General features: G+C 37.3%; 1 protein-coding gene across 9 annotated transcripts in view; it reads left to right on the top strand.

Moving 5' to 3' along the window:
* Window positions 1-22,135, top strand: part of NCOA1 (nuclear receptor coactivator 1) — a 279,136-nt gene that overhangs the window by 84,418 nt on the left and 172,583 nt on the right. For 8 of the 9 annotated variants that reach the window (XM_050753579.1, XM_050753581.1, XM_050753585.1 and 5 more), the window contains one exon: window positions 2,007-2,091. The exons of the other annotated variant lie outside the window; for it this stretch is intronic. The gene's annotated coding sequence lies outside the window, so the exon portion shown is untranslated. The remainder of the gene's footprint in view (window positions 1-2,006; window positions 2,092-22,135) is intronic. 9 annotated transcript variants of the gene reach the window in all.

Genomic DNA, 22,135 nt, shown 5'->3' with positions numbered 1-22,135 from the left:
ATCTACATATTTATAGCCAACTGATTTTTAACAAAGGCACCGAGAACATACATTCAGGAAAAGACAAGCCTCTTCAATAAATGGCGCTGGGAAAACTGGATATCCATATGCAGGAGAATGAAACTAGACCGTCATCTCTCGTTGTATACAAAAATCAACTCCAAATGGTTTAAGACTTAAATGTAAAATCTGAAACACTTCAGGACATTTATATGGGTAAAGATTTTATGGCTAAGACTTCAAATGCACAGGTGCAACAAAAGCAACAATAGACAAATGGTATTACATCAAGCTAAAACACCTCACAGCAGAGAAAACAATCAACAGAGTGAAGAGACAACCTGAAGAATGGGAGAAAATGTTTGTAAACGATTCTTCTGATTAGAGATTAATATCCAAAATAAGTAAGAAACTCAACAGCAAAAAGCCAATAATTCAATTAAGAAATAGGCTAATGATCTGACTAGACATTTCTCAAAAGGAATATGCAAAAGGCCAACATGAAAAAATGTTGAACATCAGTAATCATCAGGGAAATGAAAATCAAAACCATAATGAGGATTATTTCACCTCAGAATGACTGTTATCAAAAAGACAATAAATGCTGGCAAGGATGTGGAGAAAAGGGCACTCATACACTATTTGTGGGAATGTAAATTAGGACCACCATTATGCAAAACAGCGTGGATACTCCTCAAAACTGAAAACAGAACTGCCGTGTGTTTCAGCAATCCCACTACTAGGTATTTATCCAAAGTAAAGGATAACAGTATGTTGACGAGATATGTATATTCCCCTGTTTATTGCGGCATATCACAGTAACCAAGATATGGAATCAACCTAAATGTCTATCAACAGATGAATGGATAAAGAAAATACGGTATATATACAAAATGGAATACTATTCAGCCATAAAAAAGAATGAAATTCGGTCATTTGGAGCAACGCGGATGAGCCTGGAGGACAGTGTGTTAAATATTTAAGTCAGACACAGAAAGACAAATATAGCACATTTTCACTCATATTGTGGGAGCTAAAACTAAGTTGAGCACATAGAAGTAGAGAGTATAATTGTGGTTACTAAAGGCAGGAAGGGTAATTGGGAGGCAGGTATTGGGAGAGGTTGGATAACAGTTACAAAATTATAGGTTAGATAGGAGGAATAAGTTTTGGTGTTCTGTAGCAATGTAGGGTGACTATCATTAACAAGAATTTAGTGTGTATTTTTAAATAGCTAGAAGAGAGGATTTTGAATGTTCCTAACACAAAGAAATGATGAATGTTTGAGGTGATTGATATGCCATTACCCTGATTTGATTATTACTCATTCTATATATGTATTGAAATATCACTGTACCCCATAAATATAGTTACTAAATGTCAATTTTTTAAAAAACTATTTTTCAAAAGATAAAAAAATTGTTTTGTAGAATGTTAATTTTCTGTATTCCATTTTATTAAAATATTTGCAATTTTATTTTTGTTTGCTTCAAGAGAAATGTCCCAGTGTAGTTTATATATTAATTATGCATATCTTTTTTTTTTTTTTTTTTTTTTTTTTTTTTTTTTTGAGACGGAGTCTCGCTCTGCCGCCCAGGCTGGAGTGCAGTGGCCGGATCTCAGCTCACTGCAGGCTCCGCCTCCCGGGTTCACGCAATTCTCCTGCCTCAGCCTCCCCAGTAGCTGGGACTACAGGCGCCCGCCACCTCGCCCGGCTAGTTTTTTGTATTTTTTAGTAGAGACGGGGTTTCACCGTGTCAGCCAGGATGGTCTCGATCTCCTGACCTCGTGATCCGCCCGCCTCGGCCTCCCAAAGTGCTGGGATTACAGGCTTGAGCCACCGCGCCCGGCCAATTATGCATATCTTAATGAATTCAGAATAGTACTTTAAATATATTAAGTTTACTTACTGCTCCCCCACCCATTTTCCAAAGTAGACTGCATTAATTTCATGTGATTGATCCAAGTAGATCCAATTGATTGACTTACTGTTTTCCTAATTTCAGATTCCAATTACAGCTACATCAGAGAATGAGTTAATCTCCTCAGAAATCACTAAATACTACTCTGAGGGGCTTAGAAATTAACAGGGTAAGTTGAATATCATCTTAAATACTATCTGAATTTTTACAGTGAATTCCTAATTTGGGCCTATAGTGTGTCAGGAAACAAGTTGGACACTGGGAAGAAGATTCTTACTTTTATTTTCCATGCCTGTAGTGGTTTTCAGCTTTCTTTTGAATCAGGGCCCCTTTGAGAGTCTACTTAAATCTGTGTAGATCTTTTCACAAACATTCACACATGTTCAGTCAGAGTTTGAAGATCTTCAAAAATTTCCTAAAGTTCACAGACCCTTGGGCAACCCTGTGCTTTGCAGTTTTTCAGACATTTTTGCAGGCTTTGTTTCTCTTTTAAATATTACAACTCTGTGAATTAATGACTGGTATTGATATTTTACATTGAAGAAACCGGTGCTCAAAATGGTATGTGACTTTTCTTGTAATGCAGCTGTCAAATGTGAGGCTAGAATTGAAGACTTTCCCAAATTTTAATAATACTGTCGGCTTTTTTTAAGGTTCTTTCTTCTTAGTATGTCAGATTGCTCCTTAGTAAGATTGTGTCAACCTTTGCTCATTGTCAGCAAGTGAGCATGTCTGCTTCACCACATTATCCCATTGGGTGTTCCACCTAGTGTTTGCTAAATTGGCATGTAGATAATTGCATTTCATTTTAATTTGTTTCTTTGTTGTATTTAGAGTTCTCTATCCACTTATCCATTGGAGTCTTACCAATTTTTATACTATTGCATATGAATTTTGAATATATTAAGAATATTAACTTCGTCATGTTTTGTGCAAATACATTTACCCTTTCTATTTGCCTTTTTACTTTGCGATATTTTTATGTATAGAAGTTTTGAAATGTTTAAGTATTCAGACCTACTTTTTCCTCTACATTTTTTCTCTTTTTTTAGTGTAGAAATTTCTAAATGTTTGATACATCTCAGTGAATGCAGACACTTACATTCACAGATTTTTTTTTTAACATAATGGCAATCTAAATGATTAAAAAAGGAATGTCAGTTAAGTTACAGTTTTTTGACTTTGTCATGTGTTTATTGGTTTTTCATCTTCTTTGAATATTTTAAAATATTTAATCTTTCATAATTTTTATAAATGATATGTAGAAATCTAGATTAGTTCTGATAGCATTTAGTAAATGTTTCATTTTTACCCAGATTTCAAAGTATAGTTTACCCAGTGTAACATTTTCACATACACGTATATTTCTTTGTCTCTACTAAAGTTCCTTTGATCTAATTATCTGTCATGGCGTAATTATGTATTTTTAATGTTATTGTAGCTTTAAAGTGTTCTTTTATTAGTTTTTCAAAACTGTTTTATTCTTTGATATTTTTCCAAATTAACTTGAGAATATATTCATCAAATTAAAAAATAAACATATGAAGGATTTTTAATTACGATTGCATTGAGTTTAAAGATTCATTTGGGGCCGGGGTGGTGGCTCACACCTGTGATCCCATCACTTTGGGAGGCTGAGGCAGGTGGATCACCTGAGCTCAGGAGTTGGAGACCAGCCACGGCAACATGGAAAAACCCCGTCTCTACTAAAAGTACAAAAAATTAGCTGGGCATGGTGGCGGGCTCCTGTAGTCCTAGCTACTCGGGAGGCTGAGGCAGGAGAATCCCTTGAACCCAGGAGGTGAAGCTTGCAGTGAGCCGAGATCATGCCACTGCACTCCAGCCTGGGAGACAGAGCGAGACTCAGTCTCCAAAAAAAAAAAAATTAGCTGGGCCGGTGGTGTGCACCTGTGGTCCGCGCCTATGGTCCCAGCTACTCGCGTGACTGAGGTGCGAGAATTGCTTGAGCCTGTTTGTTTGTTTGTTTGTTTTTTAAGACAAATATCTTCCTCTCTCGCTCAGGCTGGAGTGCAGTGGCATGATCTGGGCTCACTGCAGCATCTACCCATCAGGCTCAAGGGATTCTCCCAGCTCAGCCTTCCTAGCAGCTGGGACCGCAAGTGCACAGTGGCACAATCCCAGCTCTCTGCAACTTCTGCCTCCAGGGCTCAAGTGATCCTTCCACCTCAGCCCCAGAGTATGCCCAGCTAATTTTTGTTTTTTGTTTTTGTTTTTGTAGAGACGGGGTTTCACCACATTGCCAAGGCTGGTCTCAAACTCTAGACTCAAGCAGTCTGCCTGCCTTGGCCTCCCAAAGTGTTGGGATTATAGGCGTGAGCCACCATGCCTGGCCAGCTTTTATATTTCTTTGTGCTTTTTCTACACATATGCAACTTGGAATTAGATCTCTGTCCTCTCAGAGACTTTCCTTATGCTCTCTGGCCCCCAGGAGCCTCTTTTCCTAGTCCTTTCACTGGTAGCAGGGGTTTCTTTCTCTTCGAGTCTTAGTGTCCCCTTCCCCCACTGTTATGCCCCAGAGAAATACATAGTGAAGATTCTTCCCATATTCTTCCTACTACTCTGGCCCCTTTCCCATTTCTCAGGACAGAAGGACAGGTTTCTTTTAGGCTTTCAGATGTGCTGCCTCAGTAGTGCAGCTTCATGACTTAGACTGGCTTTGAGGCAGAGTCAGCAGAGAAGAAAAAAAAAAAAGAGTAAAGAAACTGGGGACTCCCCTCATACTGCTCCAAACCACATACTTTGTAGCCCACAGATGCTTGTTTTATACCCACTAGAAAGAGGGGGTTTCTCCTGGAGTTTTGCCATGTATGTCTGCTGCCTAATTCTGGGACTCTGCCCACCCTCAAGTCAGAGTGGTAGATAAAGAAAGGATTAAAAAAAATAGTAGTAAAGTTACCTTCATATTGGTTATTCTTCACATTTTGTCTTTCTTCTCCAACATACCTGACATTGTTACTTTTCAGTTTTCAGGAAGTTGCTTTTAGTATTCTGCCCAGAGTTTTTAGTTGTAATCAGTGAGGGAGATAGGCTGTAAAGGGCTTATTCCATCTTGACATTCACTGAAAGTCATATTATTTCGTTTTGAAAACAATTTTTATTTTCCAAAATTCTTCTTGTTCCTTGATTATTATAAGAACAGATTTTTTTGTTGTTGTTGTTCTGTGGATATATTGGCCTCTTGAATCTCTCTCAAGATACCAATAAAGTTAGGAAAATTTTATTTATTTTTGTTGCCTTACTGTATTTTCTTTGGGTCATTGTGTCTCTACTTCTTCACCTTATTGCCTCCGTTGGTTTTTATTAAGTGGCCAGTGATTGTTAGCTTTCTTCTTTACAGTATTTTCAAGTAAAGGTCACAATCAGTGGTTGTCTTACTTCAATGTATATAACCATTGCTTAGCGGCCCAGGTAGAATGTAGGTTCCTGGTCCCATGGACAAATATCTGATTCAGTAAGTCTAGAGTAGGGCACATAAACACCTTAAATTATTTTGATGCTGATAGTTGAATGATAGCCTTTGAAATCTTGGAACTGGTGTAATTCTGTACAGATCATTATTCCCCTTTACAAAATACTGTCTTACCCACTGAGCATCGTGGCTGACCATGGGACTCTGTAGTTGGCTTCCTGCTTGCTGTGGTGAGTGAGAGGTGGGCTTTCCTTTACCCTCCCCTCCCCTCCCTCCCCTTCCTCCTCCCCTCCCCTCCCTCCCCTTCCTCCTCCCCTCCCCTCCCTCCTCCCTTCCCCTCCCCTCCCTCCTCCCCCCCCCCCTCCCTCCTCCCCCCCCTCCCTCCTCCCCTCCCCTCCCCTCCCTCCTCCCCTCTCCTCCCTCCTCCCCTCCCCTCCCCTCTGTAGAGGTGAAGTCTCTGTATGTTGCCTAGGCTGGTGTGGATCTCCCAGCCTTAAGCGATCCTCCCACCTCGGTCTCATTGGGATTACAGCCCTGAGCTACCGTCCCTGGACTCATTTTTCTTATCATGCACTTGCAGAGACAAGGCTGATAGCAGGGCCGTGTCCCTCAGTTTCTGCTGTAGGAAAGGAATTTTTCTGCTGGAAGAGTTCTGATTAGTTCTGAGTTGTCTTCCTTTCCCCACCCCCTCTCTCCACTGAGATTGTCTATAGCCTGCTATTATCTCCATTTCAAAGTTCACACTATAAGCCATCAGACAAAGACTTTAGACTCATGATAAATGCTGTGGCTGACACTTACTTGTCATTAGAGTTGTACTGGCCATCACTGGTGGTTTTTCACTCAGTTGTTTTGTGGCCTGCCCTTCTGACCTGAGGTCTTTAGTAGGAGAAGAGGTAGATGAATGGGCTCAGTCTGCCATCTTCAACTGAATGTCCACTGTTAATCTTAAGGTGATATTGGTTTCTAATGTGCGAAGTATTTCTGTTCAATTCTCAGATAAAATAATCATCATGAAATCTGTAGTAGGATCACACCTTATTCATACTCAGGTGTGCAAGAAAATATAGCTTCTTTATTTTTCTTATCTGTTCCTTTTGATGAACCCTGGTCACTGGATGGCCTGAGGAAGAGTACCAGACTTAACTCCCATCTGGTAAACTGGGTCTTATCCAATAGTTTAAATTGTTCTGTTTGGATATTTCAGCTTCTGGATACTATTCATTCAAATATTATCTCTTCCTCAGACCTGCCCATAATAGAATCTAGACTTATGGGTTGGCTCGTGTGAACTTGTAGTGGTGGAAGCACACCAAGACCCTCAGTCTATGTACTATCTTTTCTGGTTTCTTACTGGCCTCTCCCTGGAACTGTGGCCACTGAGGTTCACAACTAGTAAACTAGCAAACGGTATTACCCGAGACCTGTTCTTTTGACTCCTGGGATTCATTGGCCATCTTTCCTGGTGTCACAGATAGCCTGAGGTCTGGGTTGGCCCCCTGAGCCAGGTATTCTCTCTTCCAGGCCTCTTGCTATGGAATTACTTTGCCCCGCTGGCAAACTCGTCATTCTGTATCTTAAGTTACTTTTCCCGTACTACTTCAGAGCACACAGAAATTTCCTAGTACCTCCCATGGTACATGAGAAATAAGGGAGATGCCAGAGCTGATCTCACATTCCTCCTCAACCTTCCTGGTTTCTGTGCATATATTTTGGTGTGGCTATCTCCAGCTTCTGTTGAGTAGGCATAGGGAGAGGAAAGAAGTTGGTGGTGTGTGTGTGTGTGTGTGTGTCTGTGTGTGTGTGAGAGAAAATGTGTGTGTGCACATGTGGCAGGGAAGTTCCTGGAAGGCAGTCATTTTGTACAGTCTTAGTGGGAAGTGAAGCTGACTGTTCTAGCTCCCAGATTTCCTTACTCCCTCAGACATTCTTTTCTTCTGCAGCCTTTGCCTGAAAGATGATGGGAGTATTGGTCACTTGCATCTTCTATCTCTGTCTCACCTTTTAATCCCACAATCCTTTGTCCAGAATCAGGTGTTTGGGGATATAATTTATACTTTTTCTAATTTATATCATCTTTCTACCCTAATTGACAGGCCCCATGTTCTAACTGTCATGAGCAGAAGGGATATCTGCTCTGTACTATGGAAGAAACTATAATCCTACTATTTCAATCATGGCCAGAATATATTAGTGTCTAACAAATTCCTTCTTTGGGAAAACCAGACTTTCAAAAACTTTTATCTTACTGTAAAATTCTTTCTTTAATTCATAAGGTAAATATTAACTATTTCTTTCTCTTTTCATTTTTAAACTTTACCAAAGATATGGATGCTACTCATAGAATAGGAGGGAAGTCAGTGGAAGGAAAAGCAAATGAGAAAAGCATACTGGTATCTTTTCATAATCATGAGAGCATATCTACTTTCAGTACTCCCATTTCTCAAGACTTCCTTGGCTTTTCTTACATTTACTTTTTTAATTGTAGTAGAGATTCTTATAAGATTATGTTTCTAAAACATGTTATAGTTATTTGATTTGTATTAAGCTTATAACTTTGATGTTTTTAATTATAGTCTTCTCAAATAGGAAAATAGTATGTGTCTCTATTTTTTCAAATCTTCTTAAAATATTTATCAATAAGGTTTTATAAAATTAGGAATGTGGATTTAATATACAGGTCTCACATTCTTTTTGGGAATTTTTTTTTCTTTTTAGTGTTTTTGTTTTTAAGAGAGTAAAATCCAGGTTGCAACTCAGTTTCTTCTGCCTTACAGCTCTTCCCTATGTGGACCCATGGCACTTTGTTTGTCTTTTGTAGAATTCCTCATATTTGTGTTTACCAAACTGTAGTCAGCTCAATGCAGGGAATCAGACATTGCTTGTCTTTATTTGCCTTAGTGCCAACAAATTCCTGCTCATGATTGGCATGGGGAAATCAGCAATTCTTTTGCTCCTTTCCTGATTTCTTTTCTCCATAGGACTTACCATATTCTAACATACTATATTGCTTATTTGTTTTATTAATTGTCTGTCTCTTCTCACTAAATTATAAATGCCATGCAGGCAGAGATTTTGAACTGTTTTGCTTACTGCTGTATTCCTAACACCTAGTGGGGCACCTGTCACGAAGATGACCAGTATTTGTTGAATGATTAATAAATTATCAAAATTTAGATATTCGCCTAAATTATATCATATGATCTATAAAATACTGTAAGTATAAACTTCTGGTATGAAAAAAGTAGTAACATAATTGGAAAGATACATTAAAAGCTAGGAAGACCTTAATATAAAATCTACTCCTGTTCCATTTTGTGAAATGAGCAAGAGATGAAATAATTTAAGCACAAAGGCCAAGCTAATTGTGGAAATGGACCAAGAATTTAATGTCACCTGGACATGTGGTAAGCAGTATTTACGATTGTAGTTAAGAAAAAGTACAGGTTCTGCAATCAGACATTTCTAGGCAAGTTTCTTGATTTCTCTGTGCCTTAGTTTCCTCCCCTGCAAACTAGGAAAAAATGTATCTTTCTCACAGATTGTTCTAAGACATCTATGAAATAAAGTACAGTAACTCTTAGCACACTGCTTGGCATTTAGTGAAGGCTCAAAAAGTTAGCTTCCATTATTACTGTTTGGAATATCTGCCATCTGTAGCTTGTGGATGTGACAGTTCTTTAGTTTTTGGTGGGGCTTTAAAAAAATAGTTTCTAGAGACCAGGCTATCAAACCTTTCCTTCAATCCCTCTAATATGCCAAGCTCCCCAGTTCTCCGAGTTGATGCATCTGCTCTTCTCTTGGCCTAGAGAACACTCTTCTCTGACGTGCTTTGCTCCTTTAACACCTACTTATCTTTCAGGTCTCTTCCTATTTCTTTCATTTTTAAATTTTTATTTTAAGAATTTATAAATATATACAAAAGTAGAGAGTATGATGAATCCATCACCATTTCTATGTATCCGTCAATAGCTGTGAGGATTTGATCTCTTGAAAACCACCATCAATAGCTGTGAGGATTTGATCTCTTGAAAAATTAAAGAAAGTTTTCTTGAAATCCCAGTAAATACCTTTTATTTTTTCCTTCCTAGCACATTAACACAATTTGCAGTTATGTGTTTAGTGTCTCTTTTCTCCATTAGTTTATAAGCTTCATAAAAGCTTGAGTTTTGTCTGTTTTCTTTATTGTGATATATCCCGTGTCTCATACAGTGCCTGAAATATGATAGGTTCTCAAGTATGAAAGGAATGAATTATTTAATAACTGACAAGGTCACTAAAGGGTTTGAAAAGATGAGCATTTGATGGAAACTTTTTGAAAAAGATTGGTAAGAATGACTTAGGCAGCTTTATATTAAAATGATAGGTACCGTTTTGGCTCAGATTCATATACTTATTAAGCAACCTTGTGCTCTTAATTTTTTTCCAAGTAAGCTTCTGTGTAAAGCAAACTCAGTGACCTTGTGACGAGAATATTAGTTGAGTTTATAAGACATCGTCCATAGTCAATAACTAAATTAGCTTTGGGGGATCACTCTTGGGTAAGGTAAAATGATCCCTTGAGGTGCTGGGCCTTCTGGGCTGAGAGATCAAGCACCCTAATGGCTCTTAGAGACATTATCATGTTGAAGCCTTTGCCCAGCCATCAGCCTACTCCTTGTTGCTATAGCTTCATTTGACAAAATTTTAAAAAACTGTTTTTCTCTTCAAATTGTTATCACCTCCTTTTTTTTTTTTTTTTTTTTTTTTTTTTGATGCTGTTTTGAACCAGTAACCATGGTTTCTTATAGAGGCTCCTTGGGAGCTTTAAAAACATCAGTCAGTTTCACAGCTGGAAGCAGAGTGATCTAGATAAAAGCATAAGAAAAAAGCTTACTGAGGGTTTTCCCCCCCTGTTACAACAGTTCTTTCATTAGGGAGCACTTTGCATAAAGTGAAATGTTCTCTGTTCCCACGGAAGTAGACATTTTAATTTAAATCAACAGTAAGGTAGCACCTGGTTCCTTTTTAGAGTCTAGAAAGGGGAGGTAATACTACCATTCACCTGTCTTTCACCTGAACCCACCCTGTCTCTGTGCCCTTCTCTTTTGTTTCTATTTTCTTACCATCTTTCTGGGCCAATGATGAGTGATAGTAATACTGACATTTGGGGTTCAAGATGGATGAAGTCGTGAAGTTGTAGCTTTGAATTAATGAGGGAAAAAGGAGTTAAGTAGCAATAAAAACGTGATACAGTGGTACCAGAAGTTTATTTGCCAGGATCAAGAAGAGTCAAGGACTGACTCTTGTCAGAAGGCCAGAGTGAGTAATTTGTTAGAAGTCAAGGTTGGCAGCAAGCACTGTCTTGATGGATGGCACTATTGAGAAGGGAAAGGCAACCTATATTTATTAAACTCTTTACAGAAAAGCTTGCCGACCCTCATTGAGATAGACTGGATCAGTCTACCTTGGATTGGATATGAGAATGGTTATATTGCGGGGGAAGCACACTCTTAGGTTATACTGCTTGTAGATATTAGTATAGCAGTGGCATAAAAGGAGGGTGCTGTGGATTTGTATGAGAGTAGTGGGTCTTCTGGGCCTTTCTTTATGGAAAGTCTAAACCCTGCCTGTGAAAGGAAACTTCAAATGTAAACATTGAATGTTTATTTTTTTACACATTCCTTTGCCCTTCCTACACGTATACCTATGTCCATACTCTCAGATGGATTTACTGTAATTCTGTTATTCATATACTTACATAAATGTGGACTTACGCAAGTATCTTAATTGGAAATGACCTTGGAGATCATGTTTCAACATCCTTATGTTACAGGTGGCAAAAACTAAGTCCCTTATAAGTTATATGCCTGATGTCACATAAGCAGGTTAGTGGCAAGTCTTGGGAGTGAAACCCTGGTTCTTTGAATTCCTGTTGTCATGCGTACAGGTATTCACATACAAAGTCTGCCCTGTGAGGCCTCACCCATTATATATCTTTAGCTTTAAGTAGCCTTTCTTAGAAAACTAAAACAGCTGAAGAGGAGAGAAGCATTAAATCTAGATTCTTCTAACTTAACTCTTCTACTGATTATCTTTGCAATTTTTAGGAAGTGTACCATTCTTTGATAAACAGAAATAAGAATATAGAAGATAAATTAGAATTATAAAGATTACTGTGTACTAAGATCCTGGTATTTGCCTCATTTCCTGATCCCTTTCACAGTGTAATTTACGTGAAGGAAATGTACAGTTATTCAAGTAAACACAGTGCTAGATTCACAATTCCTAAGTATAATAATTTATAAGTGGAACATTGAAGAATCCAGAATTCATGTTGCTGTAAATATGTTACATAGGCTTGTTTAAATGTTTTCCTTTTGTGAATTCAATAAACAGTAATTTGTAATTTATAATAAAACATGCTTAATTTATGATTTCATAACTTACTGAAAAAAACTTTAAGAAAATTAGGTATCGCACTGGGTGCCGTGGCTCACGCCTGTAATCCCAGCACTTTGGGAGGCCGAGGCGAACGGATCATTAGGTCAGGAGATTGAGACCCATCCTGGCTAATAGAGTGAAACCCAGTTCTATTAAAAATACAAAAAAATTAGCCGGGCATGGTGGCAGGTGCCTGTAGTCCCAGCTACTCAAGAGGCTGAGGCCGGAGAATGGCGTGAACCCAGGAGGAAGAGGTTGCAGTGAGCCGAGATTGCACCACTGCCCTCCAGCCTGGGCGACAGAGCGAGACTCTGTCTCAAAAAAAAAAAAAAAAAAGAAAATTAGGTATCATTCAACTGAAAAAACAAAAGGAATATACCAGAAATTATAGCCATTTTATTTTCATGTTCCTGATGGGGGTATTGCTGTCACAAGTGGGGCAGAGTCATTATTTTTCTCAAATTCAGAATTAGAAAGGTCTTTGCTTTCATTGCATCAGAACATAATCATAGAATTTCTTCTTGCTGGTTCCCTGGGGACCCCCTTTAGACAAGAGACATCCTGGGAGAAATTTGCACAAAAGATGTACATCGGAAACTAAACTACAAGAGCAGATATTAGCATCCTTTTGGTTTGTTGTGCAGATGGTTTGTAAAAACCTTAACATCAGTATTACTTGCCTGTTTTTAATTAACCTCTAAAGAATTGTGTAATTGTTACTTCTTTCCTTCTCTACGATAAGTTAGGCCTCTGAGCTTTCTTTCCTCTTACATTTGAAAAGCATTTAAAATTTTATCCTTAGAAATACAAATACTGAACAAATTAATGTTGTAGTTTCAACATACTTAACCAATCTTAATTATAAATTAGGATGTGATGAGACTGTTTCACTTTTAAAATACATGATTGATGTTTAATATTTCAGGAATTTAAGCCATTATAGTGATGTAACTGCTTATACTTAGTTTTATGTTTTTATTAAAGTCCTATCTTTAAATGGATTGTCTCATTGAAGAAAATTAAATGAGCCAAATGTTTGTTTAACTTTGGGATTCTAAATAAATATTTTTCTTATAGTTGTTTTATTAGAATTGGGATTGACATTTATGTAATAATAATGGTTTGATTGTCACTTATCTGGAACTCTGACTTACCAGCGCAGTTCAGTTATCTAAGCTAGTATTTTTCAGTTCTTCAAAACCATGTTTCTATTTGATAGTTGTGAAATCACCTCTTCCTCTTTGCTATTGTCTGAAATTTAAAATAAATAGAACATAACTTGTTTTTAAAAATCAAAAGAATTAGATAGAAAATACTGCTTTGTTTTCAAACTTATTAGCACATCTCCAATGTATTGAATTCTATTTAAATTTACAAAACGGAAGTTTCTTACATGAGTTTCATGGACGACTACAGAGGCTCATTAAATCTCCTGATATTATATATAAAGTTTTATCCATGTGGGAATTCTTTTGAGATGAAGTATCTGTAGCTTTATTGGAGTCTTGATGCTTTCTATCACCTAAACAAGGTTAAAAACCATTTTTGTAGGACCTCTGAAGTATCATACTTTCCAAAAGAGTATTTAAGGTAAATTTGCTTTGCTTTCTAGAATCAATTACAGAATCTTGGTGTAGCCAGCCTCCATTTTTTCAGATGCCACAAGTTGTGATTTACCCAATGATATTGTAGTTTAATCTTTGTCAAATCAGCAAGGGACACAATGAGGCTTTTTTGATGTCCTAAGTGATTTCTTAGGGCCCTTTTAGCCTTCCAACCTCTGCACAGAGGTTATTGAGCTTTCAACTAGGCAAGCAGGTATTAGTATTTGAATACAAAGCTTTTATGGGCACAATAGAGATCTCTGATAATTTGCCTCAATTACTTCGTGAAGTGTTAATGTGTCTCATGTCTTTGCTGTATATGGTGTATGTTCTCACACTGTATGTGGAAGCCCCTGTAGTTGCAGAGGAAAATCTATCTTTGACAGCATCTGTGCTGAGGTGAACTTTCAGGAGTGAGATCATGAGATTTCAGACTATAAGAATTTCAGACCTGTGAGCATTTCATTTATTCATTTAACAAAGATTTATTGTGTGCCTGCTTATGGAGATGGAAGTTTTACTGGTTTTGTGATACCAAAAGAACCCCATTGTGTCCCCTGCTAATTTGACAAGGATTAAACTACAGTATCGTTGGGTAGATCACAACTTGTGGCATCTGTAAAAATGGAGGCTGGCTACACCAAGATTCATTCAGTGATTCTAGAAAGCAAAGCAAATTTATCTTATAGAATACTTGTGGAAAATTATAAGACCGTGTTCATTTAATATCGGTTTAGTTAATATTGGGAAATGTTTTTCTGATTACTTAACCTAAAGAATAAAATGCCATACAGTAATACTGACAGCAGTTCTTATAAAATAGTCCTTAGCATAGTAGTCTCACAAAGTTATGAAATTCTCAAACTACTAGGAATTAAAGAAATCTCCTAATTTAAATATAGGACCAAAGCCAAAAAAAACCAAAAAACAAAAAAAACACTTTGTTTTATTTACCATTTTGTACGATTTGATTAAGGTTTGACTATCAGGTTTAAGTTAGTGATTTTTTAGATGTTTTAATTTAGAGGTTATGTTTCACATTGTAAACCTAGATCCTGAATTTTTATATTTAGTAATATAAGATGGCATACTTACAAGTGCAAAGGCTAGAGCAAATTAATTGAAAGTATTCTTAAATAAACTTAAATTTTAATTATTTTTGTGTATACTTAAGATGATTTCAAAATAAGGATTTTATGATTTAATGTGCTATTACATTTCAAAGAATTAAAGACTTATGCTATTCTACAATATTCATTTTAACTGGTATGCTTGAGGTTTATGAACTGTGAGGTTTTGTGTGTATCTTTCCAATCCTTGTTAATCCATTTGGCTTTTCAAACTGGAACAAGATTCTTCAATATTCTAAGTCCTATTTTAAGATTCCTTCGCCAGTTCAGCTCGTGTAAGGAAATAATCCAAAAGGAATATTAACAATGTAATATTTATATTGCGTTTGTTTTTACATACTGTGCTTTTGTGTTTTTACTTTATATGCTTAGGGTATATAATTGGTTTCCAAGGGTCAGTATGTGATGAACAGGGTTTTACCTATGGGAAGTGGGGTTCAGTTGGTACAGGAACCTCAATTATACATCCTTCCTCTTTGTTTCCATGAGTAGTATCCTGAGCTCATAACCTTATGATATTTACATGTTATTTTAATTATCTCTTTTCTCAACTAAATCTCCCTCAAATCCTTGAGAACAGAGACATCAGTTAAATCAACTTTGAATCTTCAGAATGTAGCACACAGCAGACATGCAAATAGTTTTTAAACGAATGAATCAATTGCGAGACATAAGGGCTTATCTTGGATCCTCTATAGTCATTAAACAAGAATTTAAACTGGAGAATAGTGTATTGGCCAATGGTTATCTGGAATACCATAATCAATAGGAGTATTGTTTGTGTTTGTGGCAGGGGCTGGGGCTGGGGAAGATTTTCAGGAAATGGCTCAGTGGTTGTAGGTGCTGGAGAGTCTGAAATCTGTAGAGTAGGCTGGAAGGCTGGAGACCCAGAATCAGGGGTTACAACTTGATTCTGAAGGCAGTCCTGAGGCAGAATTTCTTTTTCCTTGGGCCACCTCAGTCTTTTTCTCTTGAAAGCCTTCAGCTGATTAGATAAGGCCTACTCATATTATGAAAGATAATATGCTTTACTCACAGTTTACTGATTTAAATGTGAATCTCATCTAAAGAATACCTTCTCCCAGACAGCCAAGTTGATGTTTGACCAGATATCCGGGTACAATGGCTTAGTTAAATTGACATGTAAAATTAACCAAGTCAGTCATTAATTTCAGTGGGAAAATTCAGCATTCTTGTAAATGAAATTAGCTATAAAAAATTGAAATTATTATAAGGAATAGTAACAAGTTATAAAAGAAACGTTCATTGCTATGGCCAGGAATATATTGCTATATTGGAATCTTTAAGGGCAGAATGGAAAAAAAATGAAAGCATATGAACAATTATTATGTAACATATAAATCAGGAAATTTTAAAGGAGAAATGATCAGAACAGGGTGAACTTAGGAAAGTATTCTTAAAGGATATGAATTTTGATAAAAATTTGAAGAAAGTCTGCATGCTATGCGTATATATGGAGTTGGCAGAGAAGCCTGATAAGTAGAGTACCACAGGCCTTATGAGAGGCTTGGGGAAGGAAGGACAGGGAGAAATTGGCAAAGAGCCTTGCGTACATTTTGAATTTGTTTAGCTGGAGAATTAAAAAAACAAAAATGAAAAAGTTCTTCTAGGAGTTAATTAGGAAGGAAGAGATTAAATGAAAACATTTCTTTTAAATTTTTCTTATTTTTAAATTTTAAAACATATTTTAGATTCAAGGGGTACATGTGCAGTTTTGTTACATGGATATATTGCATAACTCTGGGATTTGGGCTTCTATTGAACTCATCGTTCAGATAGTCAAGCTCGTACCCAATTGGTAGTTAAAAAAAATCATTTCTTAAAGATCTAGTTTTACATGTATGATGGACTAGAGTGGTTGCTAAGCCCAAGCACAGGAGATGAGGACCTGGACAGAGATTTATAAATAGAAACAAAATCCAAATAGAGAATTGAGACTTCTCAGAGATTGCTGAGAGAATTGACAGAACTGTGTGATTTAATGTTGGAGACAACACAAGAGAGGACATACTAATTTTGCCTAAATTGTCAATCTAGTATTGTAAGAATGATGTTGTCAATTTTGATAGTGATGTGGAAATTTACCAAGATGGGCAAGTGGAATATAAGGAATGATGTACACATATGACTCAGATATTCTCTGGGGTAAAAGTGGTTTTATCACTGTATTCCAATATACTGGACATTCTGAAACACAAAATATAGTATCTTCCTATTAAGGGATGTTATTCTACTTGGTGAAACCGGCATACTTTTATTATAAATTTCATAGTATAACATATAATATTTGAAGATATCAGATATATCACATAAATGGCAAATCATCTCTCTCAGTATAGTCAGTGTCTACTGTGACAAAGCAATAAAAACTGTAGCAGTTTAAAGTGGGAAGGTATTTACAAGTATTTTCTGGGAAGGATTGATGAGTGTCTCAGATTTAGGCCCTTACAGATAGGATTTTTTAAAGTTTTATTTACACAGTGGGGCAAATAGGGAAGCAGAAAGCCCCACAAGTTGGAGGCTTAACTATGGCTTAAATATACTATATTTTTTCCCCTAAACTATTAATTTGGAATATCTTGTAACTTATATACAGCCCTTTTACTATTTTATTATGTATGGTTAATCTTTTTTTTTTTTTTTTGAGACCAAGTCTCACTCTTTTGTCCAGGCTGGAGGGCAATGGCATGACCTTGGCTCACTGCAGCCTCTGCTTCCTGGTTCAAACGATTCTTGTGCCTCAGCCTCGTGAGTAGCTGGGATTACAGGCGTGAGCCACCATGTCCAGCAAATTTTTGTATTTTTAGTAGAGATGGGGTTTCACCATGTTGGCCAGGTTGGTCTCAAACTCCTGACCTCAGGTGATCCACTGCCTCTGCCTCCCCAACTGCTGGGATTACAGGCGTGAGCCCAGCCAATTAATCATTTTTATATGCTTCAGACTTAGTGCTATTATAATAAAGCAGAGCCCTGTAGCTTCAGTTTTATAATTTCATTTTATTGTATATTCCCCATTCCCTTCTTTAGTCTGTCAGTCTCAAAAGTTCATCAAAGTATTGGGCATTTCTTGGGGGCAGCATTGAGATTATGTTTTTTGTTGTTGTTGTTTTTGTTTTTGAGACAGGGTCTGGCTCTGTCGCCTGGGCTGGAGCTCAGTGGTGGTGTGATGTTGGCTCACTGCAACCTCTGCCTCCCTGGCCCAAGCCATCCTACTGCCTCAATCTCTTGAGTAGCTGAGACTACAGGCATGTGCCACCATGCCCTGCTAATTTTTTGTATTTTTTGTAGAGACGGGGTCTTGCCATGTTGTCCAGGCTGGTCTCAAACTCCTGAGCTCAAGTGATCCACGTGCCTTGGCCTCCCAAAGTGCTGGGATTACAGGCTCGAGCCACTGCGCCTGTCTGCAATGAAATTTTGATGTTTTTTGTTTCCCATTCGTTATTAGTTTCTTGTTACTTATACTGTGTATGCCTTTGCTTTCATTACTTTATTTGGCCATAGTCCTGACAATGGCATTAATTGGGATATTCCTTGGGCCAGAGATATATATACTTATATTGTCACTGTGTTTGAACTTACATCCTCTTGCTTTCTTTCTAGATAGAAATTTCTTTCGGTGATAGTATTTATTCCTGTGCTTGTTTCTCAAGCCCTATTCTAATTTCCATCCTCTAAACCTTATTGCCTCTTACTGTTATTACTCTCATAGTAAATATCTTCTTTGGATTGCATTCATAGCAATTTATATGATATGCATAGAGTGTGAATTACTGAAATAAAACTATTCTGTTTACCTCACAATATTCTGTACCTCAGTTTTCATCAAGTCAAACTGATTTTCTCTGCAAGTAGTTTGTGTTTTCAATGTTTCAGTACATGTTATTATCTTACAGTATGTAAATAGTAGTGTAAAGATTTGTCATAAAATTACTAGAAAAATAGAATATTAAAATGCATGCAATTTACATGGGAAGCTTTATACAATTCTATAGTTTTAGTTTTTTTTTAATGCTGTTCATTTATAAGAGTTAATGAGTCAGTGAAACTACATTTTTAACAATACCAGGAGAAAAGGATTTAATAGATCTTTAACATCTTCTGTTTTTTTTTGTTTTTTTTGTTTTGTTTTGTTTTTTTGAGATAGAACCTCACTCTGTCACCCAGGCTAGAGAGCAGTGGTACAGTCAGAGCTCACTTTAACCTCCAATTCCTGGGCTCAAGCCATCTTCCCACTTCAGCTTTCCAAATAGCTGGCACTACAAATATGTACCACCATGCCCAGCTAAGTTTTTAAAAAAATTTTTAGAGATGGCATCTCACTGTGTTGACCAGGCTGGTCTCAAACTCCTGCCTGCAAGCCGTCCTTTCACCTCCACCTCCCAAAGTGCTGAGATTACAGCCATGAGCCACTGCATCTGGTCAGATCCATAACATCTTAATGTTTTTTTCTGACAGTTTTATTGATCGGGATTCCTCTAGAGGTCATTCTTTGGAAAACATCTCCTCCTTCCTCCTTTCTTTCTTTCTTTTTTTCTTTCTTTCTTCTTTTTTTTGAGGTGGAGTCTGGCTCTGTTGCCCAGGCTAGAGTACAGTGGCATGATCTCGGCTCACTGCAACTTCCGCCTCCTGGGTTCAAGCAATTCTCCTGCCTCAGCCTTCCGAGGGACTGGGATTACAGGCACACACCACCACACCTGGCTAATTTTTTTTGTATTTTTAGTAGAGACAGGGTTTCACAGGGTTTCACCGTGTTGCCCAGGGTGGTCGTGAACTCTTGAGCTCAGTCTATCCACCTCCCTTGGCCTCCCAAAGTGCTGGGATTACAGGCGTGAGCCACTGCCCCTGGCCCCTTCCTCCTTGTTTACCAGAGGTCAGAATACAAGAATTCCTTCCTTATCAGGTAGTTTAATCTTGGTTAGAATTATTATGCCTTCACCATTTAATTTTTTCTTGTTACTCCTTCTGTCGTTTCAAAAAATATTCATTATAATTAAAATTTAGGAAGAACACTGGAACTTAATGTAGCTGTCAGAGATATTAACTACAATTTGCTGACAAGACACGTGATTGGGGAAGACTAGCAACAAGTAATTGGATTGTTAAGTAGTAAAGTTTAGCAAGTTTAAAGTAAAGACAGGGTCTCAGTTTGTCACCCAGGCTGGAGTGCAGTGGCGTAATCTCAGGTCACTGCAGCCTTGACCTCCCACGCCCAAGCAGTTCGCCCACCTCAGCCTCCCCCAGTAGCTGGGACTACAGGGGTGCGCCACCACACCTGGCTAATTTTTTAATTTTTTGTAGATATGGGTTCTCACTATGTTGCCCAGGCTGGTCTCAAACTTCTAAGCTCAAGCAGTCTGCCTGCCTAAGAGCTGGGATTACAGGCATGTGCCCACTGCACCTGGCAACAGTAAAGTTTTAAAAAATAAACTCTAAATTATTTTCTAAATTTATGTAGTAACTAGCACTTTCTTGAATATTTCTTTAGGTAATCAAGACAATCAATATATTTTGGCTAATAAGAAGTAAGGTTAAATTAAAATTTTAAGTTATTTTTATATAAAATATTTAAATATTTAAATAAAACATTTTAAATAAAATATTCTCCAATCTCTTTAATCATCTTATAAAAATGTGTTATCCTCCATATAAAAGTAGATATAAAAACATTGTTTAGTATGTTAATGTGAACTAAGCAGTGTCATGTACATCAGCCTCAGAAATGGAATTTTACCAATACTGTGGAAACTCCCTGTGTAAGCCTCTCTCAACGTATTCCTCTTCCTGCACTGTTCCCCAGTGTGTGAACACTATGCTGAATTTTGACTGTTATGCTCTTGATTTTAAAAAAGGTTTTACTGCATATGTATCTATGCCTAAATTATCTGTTGACCCACTTATTTTATCAAACTTTATAAAAATGATAAGACATACCTACAAGATATTGTGGGTTCAGTTGCAGACTACCACAATAAAGCAAATATTGCAATAAAGTGAATCACACAAATTTTTTGCTTTCCCAGTGCTTATAAAAGTTACATTTATGGTATACCATAGTCTATCTAAAGTGTGCAATAGCATGTCTAAAAAATAATGTATATACCTTAATTAAAACATACTTTATTGCTGAAAATTGCTAACAATTATGTGAGCCTTCAGTGAATCATAATCTTTGCTGGTAGAGGGTCTTACCTCAATGTTGATGGTTGCTGACTAATTAGGATGGTGGTTGCTGAATATTGGAATGCTTGTGGCAATTTCTTAAGACAATGAAGTTTGCAGCATCGATTGGCTCTTTCACAAAAGATTTCTCTGTAACATGTGATGCTGTTTGATAGCATTTTTTACCCACAGTATATCTTCTTTCAAAATTGGAATTAGTCTTCTCAAACTCAGCCACTGCTTTACCAAGTTTCTGTAATATTCTAAATCCTTTGTTGTCATTTCACCAGTGTTCACACAGTATCTTCACCAGGAGTAGATAACATCTTTAAAAACCACTTTCTTTGCTTATTCATAAGAAGCATCTCCTTATCCATTAATGTTTTATCATGAGATTGCAGCTATTTAGTCACTTTTCAGGCTCCATTTCGAATTCTAGTTCTCTTGCTGTTTTCACCATATCTGCAGTTAGTTCCTCTACTGAAGTCTTGAAGCCATAAAAGTCATCCATGATGGTTGGAACCAATCTATTCCAGACTCCTGTTAATGTTGATATTTGATCTCCCATGAATCACGAATGTCCTTAATGGCATCCAGTATGATGAAGCCTTTCTAGAAGGTTTTTAGTTACTTTGCCCAGATCCATCAGAGGAATTACTATTTATGGCAGTTATAGCCTTATATAATGTATTTCTTAAATACTACGATTTGATAGTTAAAATTACTCCTTGATCCATGGGCTGCAGAGTGGATGTTATGCTAGCAGGCAGGAAAACACATTAATCTCCTTGTCTGTCTCCATCAGAGTTCTTGGGTGGCAAGGTGCAGTAACATTTTGAAAGGAATCTTTTTTTCTGAGCAGTAGGTCTCAACAGTGGGCTTAAAATAGTCATTAAACCATGCTATAAACAGACATGCTGTCATCTAGTATTTATTGTTCTATTTATAGCACACAGGCTGAGTAAATTACACATAATTCTTAATGGCCATAGGATTTTTGGAATAGTCACTGTGCACTGTCTTTACCTTACAGTCACCAGCTGCATTAGCCACTAATAAGAGTTAAGTTAGCCTGTCCTCTGAAGCTTTGAACCTGGGCATTGATGTCTCCTCTCTAACTATGAAAGTCCTGAATGGCATCTTCTTCCAATAGAAGGCTGTTTCATCTACATTGAAATCTGCTGTTTACTGTGGCCACTTTCATCATAGTTAGATCTTCTGGATAACTTGCTGCAGTATCTCCATCAGCACTTGCTGCTTTATCTTGCACTTTTATGTTATGGAGACAGCTTCTTTAACCATCATGAACCAATCTCTGTTAGCTTCAAACTTCTGCAGCTTCCTCATCTCGCTGTCTTCATAGAATTGAAGATAGTTGGGGGTCTTGCTCTGGATTAGGTTTTGGCATAAGGGAATGCTGTGGCTGGTTTGATCTATCCAGACCAC

This window comes from Macaca thibetana, chromosome 13, assembly GCF_024542745.1.
Source record: "Macaca thibetana thibetana isolate TM-01 chromosome 13, ASM2454274v1, whole genome shotgun sequence".
Classification (NCBI taxonomy): Eukaryota; Metazoa; Chordata; class Mammalia; order Primates; family Cercopithecidae; genus Macaca; species Macaca thibetana.
This window is presented reverse-complemented; position numbering and strand designations above follow the sequence as displayed.